This window comes from Vigna umbellata, chromosome 4 (genome assembly GCF_029865625.1).
Source record: "Vigna umbellata cultivar VRB3 chromosome 4, Vumbellata_1.0, whole genome shotgun sequence".
Taxonomy (NCBI): Eukaryota; Viridiplantae; Streptophyta; class Magnoliopsida; order Fabales; family Fabaceae; genus Vigna; species Vigna umbellata.
In genome coordinates this window covers 47,708,936-47,713,451 of record NC_142168.1, presented here as the reverse complement: position 1 = coordinate 47,713,451, position 4,516 = coordinate 47,708,936, and the positions used below count along the sequence as shown (strand labels likewise).

The following is a 4,516-nucleotide window of genomic DNA, read 5'->3' as shown; positions in this document are numbered from 1 at the left end:
AATACTTAGTGCTCTCTTTTAGTGGGTTAAATTCATGCATTTGGCTAACAAAAAGGGTTACCAACAAATGGCCTTGATCATATGATGCAAACAAGCAAGTGAGTTAATCATAGAAAACCTGGGCAAAGTCATTCATGCTTTCAAAGTAATAGTATTCAATCTCAAAAACTCTGGAGCTCAAAACCTCACAAATAGGCTCATTCTCATTCCACATACACATCCTGCTGAGCATCATAATCAAAATCATAACATCATGCATTTGTTCACAAGGCTTGTGAACCACCTGTATAAGCATATAATGTGCACAATCTCAACATCAATCAATATCAAAGCATCATCATGAACTACTTACCACACAACAATCATAAGCAAACCATCATAACAAACAAAGTTTCCAATTGAGTACATCAAACCCTATTCTACTAACATAAGCAAATAAGTTTAGAAGAAAACAGAAGATAAAACAAATCCTGCTCTAGTGCTGATAGCATCCATCAGTGAATGCTATCTCAGTTCCTCATCAACTCATGTTATCATCAGAGTCTTCTTCCTCTCCTTCTTCTTGGATCCTATAGTCTTGATTCTTTTTCCCGATGAGGAGGTCATCCCTGCATCAAACATAATTCAAAAAACCACAAGACACATTGTTAAGCATTAGTAAACCACAATGAAGAAATCAGCCCGTAACAACAATGCTCTCACCAAACCCCAAACTTGAATGGAAACTTGATGCAAAAATGAATGGAAGAGAGGTTTTATGAAGGGGGAAGAAAAATAAAAATGAAGGGAACTCTTGGGAGATTGCTTGAGAGTGTGTGGGAGGAGTGAGATCTGAAAGTTCCTACCAAAACACGCCCTAGGAAGTCCATCCAATTATGCAGTGGTGGCGCTCAATAGTATTTACCGCTAAGCGACACTTGCTGCTTCAACTTACCTTCTTCCTAGCTCGCCCTAGGTGTCTTTATTCTAATACCTTTCACTCACTCAATGTATTTAGGTTCTCACATCACTCAAACATTCAATCCTTATCATGCAACTAGAACAAAATCAACAAAAACAATGAAAATAATGTCAATCAATTGTGTTGCCTCCCAGGTAGCGCTTGTTTAACGTCACGAGCCTGACCCAAAATCCTCCAACACCCTTCAGTAGATGCAAATCTTTCTTACCAACACCCATCAGTAGGTGTATACAGACATAGTATCCTTCAGTAGATACCTAACCACCTAGCATCCATCAGTAGATGTTATACCTTGTAAACAAATTTATAACAAAAATAACAAAAGTTCATAACTAAACCAAAAACAAAAGTTCTTAAATCACTGGGTTGCCTCCCAGCAAGTGCTCTTTTAACGTCACTAGCTTGACCCAATAAAACTCTAGTTCCTCCTTCTTTTTCTTCTTTCTACTGAACTTCTTCAGAAATTTAATAAAACCAGGAACCTGTTGCAATGTCTCAATCATAGGAACTTTAATCTCGAATTTCTTGAAGATTTCCATAAAGCACTTAAATTTCTTTTCCTTCCTATGATATTTCTTTAGATGAGGATGGGGTTTTTCATATGATTCCTTCTTCTTTCCTCTCATCTTCTTTTTCTTACTTTTCCTCTCCCTAAATTTTCTCTTTTTCTTTTCTCTTATTTTTTTCTTCCCTTCTCTTTTTCTTCTCAACTTCTTTATTTTCACACAAATTTTCTTTCTCTCTTCTCTCTCAACCACTTATTTTTCTTTTTCTTCATCTTTATCTTTCTCACTCAACTCTTCTTTTTCTTTTCTCTCTATCTTTTCCTCATCTCTCCCTATTTTTTTCTCATCAAAAATCTTGTCACTTTCAGTGACAATTGCTTGACCTTCCTCCTTAGGGTTAACTTCAGTATTAACCTCAAAATCGTCCAATCTCTGACTAATGTGACGAAGGTTCATCTCCATCCTTTTACATGATGCTTCAATGTTTTTCTGTGTGGAGATGGACACCTGCAAAAACTGTTGAAGTGTGTCATCCAACGTTGACCTTCTTTCCGATAGAGAAGGTTGTTGCTGCCATTGTTGTTGTGGTTGATTCTCAAATTGTCCGGCAGCTTGCCAAAATTGACTTTGATCCATGATTGAGTGAGGTTCCCACCAGTGGTTGAGATTACTTTGGTAGAATTGAGTGCCCATATAGTTCAATTCTTGTCCGAATTGCATCCTACAAGCATTAGGCACAAAACTCTAGAAAATATTTGTTAGCACAAAAAGATGGAGAAGATAGATAAAAAATCAAAAGATATAAAATAAAAACAGAAAATAAAAACTGAAAAACAGAAAATAAAAACAGAAAAAACGAAAATAAAAACAGAAAAATTAAAATAGAAAAACAAAATTCAAAACAAGTCAAAAGTAATCAAAAATCACACAAATAAACTAGTTAAACCACGAGTCCCCGACAACGGCGCCAAAAACTTGATGACAAATTTATGAACACCTAAAAACGGCGCCAAAAACTTGTTTAACCCTCGGCAAGTGTGACCGAATCGTATCAAGTAATAAACTCGGTAAGACCAAGTATCGTTCTCCCAAAGGACTCACGACCTAGTTAGTTATATGATTTCTTGATTATTTAAGACTTGAGAACAAATTGTTATAAGTTTCAAATGCAAAAGACAAAAAGTAAACATGTATGCATGTGATGATCAATGGGAAAGAAGAAACAAAAAAGGTGAATTGAAATATGTGGATGAGTATGTTGTTGGGGCAATCAATTTCATCTTATCCACTCTCATATATTTTAGGAATTCATCCTTCTTTTTATCAATGTTAATGCCACTCTCTAAATTACCTTAAACTCGATGTCTCGACGAAGAAAGCCTAATCATAATCACTAGTTTACAATGTCTCTTCTCCCTAGCAATTAATTATGCATTATAGTGAACGGAAGCTTAACGACAACCAACCGTCATATTCCTATGTCTAGGTCTATACTACTGATGGGAGAGTTTCCCTGGATCCAGATTTTACCGTATGTGTCCATATCAATAAAACCAATAATCATGACATCGAATGAGTTAAACAATGCATGTTTTGAGCAAAGAGGAAAAACCCTAACTAATGATGAAAGAAAGAATGTATCATAAATATGATGTTTAAACAAAAAATTCCATATATGAGAGCTTCAAAGGATTACATTGATTCCCCAACAACAACAAGAGTTTAGTTCACCATATTCATGATGAAACTACATGAAATACAATGAAAGAGTGAAAGATAGAACCCTAGAAAGTTGAGTAGGTAGCCTTAGCATCCAAGATCTTCCTCCAAGGGGTGGAAAGGTGTGTGTGTGTGTTTGCTTCGTACTCTGCCAAAGATACAAACCGTACGAAGTCCTAAAGCTTATATACTATTCTAAAAATTACAGAAAAGTAGGCCCAAGCCCAAAATAATAGCACTCAACGGTAAAATACCGCTCAGCGGTAAGTGCGTGTGTTGAATTCTTCCCCTCAGCTTCACTTTCACCCCTCAGCGTGCCAACGAGTGCTAAGTGGTGCCGCTCAGCGGTAAAATGGCGTTGAGCGGTACTTGCGGCTTCTCTTCTTTTGCACTTTTTGAATTCTTTTCTGATTCCATCTCTATCCTTCTTCACTTCTTTCATCAAATTCATCTTAAAACCTGCATAAAACACTGAAATCAAGCATAAACCTGTCCAACTCTCTTATTTTGCAAAAATATAAACAAAAGCATGATTCCAAGCTAGTTTCTTAGTGTTAAAGGTTGCTTTTAGTGTTAAAGGTTGCTTTTAGTATCAATTTTAAGCTAGTTTTTCAACTGTTATCAGAGGGTTAGAGAGGTGTTTTATATTTTTGACGTGCAGGTCTCTATAAAAGCTTTGTTGTAAAAACCTTGATCATTATAGTGCATTTGCTTCCTATGGTGGAAGGACACTGGATGTAGGCTTGGCCAAACCAGTATAAAAACCCAATGTTTGATTTTTCTATCCCTACTCTGTTACATTCAGTCGACTTTATATTTCACGCATTCGACTATATTCTACTGCACTACAAAGTCTTTTTCCTTGCGTTTCAAGATAGCTCTCAAAGGCATCTATGTTGTGAAAAAGATTTAAAGAAAGCTAAATCTGAAGCTGAGTAAGATACAAAAATGTCAGAAAAGGAAGTCATGAACATGATGGTAAGAAAGTTTAATAAATTCATGAAAAATAGAAATATTACAACTGATAATGCAGGTTATTCAAGAGGAGGAAAGAAGAACTCAAGGAACAACACGATCACATGCTATGAATGTGGAAAAGAGGGTCACATAAAGCCAGATTGTCCTTAAGTGAAAAACAGGATGAAAACTGACACCAAGTATCCTTAGGAGAAGAGAAGAAGCAAGCATAAGAAAGCTTATATTGCCTGGGAAAACAATGATGATGATTGTAGTGTTGAAGAGGAGACCAATTTGTGTTTCATGGTAGGTTCTACACAATCTGAAGACAGTGATGATGATTTTGAGAATGAGCCTATCGAAGTGAAGTATC

The 4,516-nt window shown here is 36.1% G+C and overlaps 1 pseudogene; it reads right to left on the bottom strand.

The window, feature by feature from the left end:
* Positions 1-1,525: 1,525 nt before the first annotated feature.
* On the bottom strand, positions 1,526-2,187 carry LOC148200423 (uncharacterized; annotated as a pseudogene).
* Positions 2,188-4,516: the final 2,329 nt, after the last annotated feature.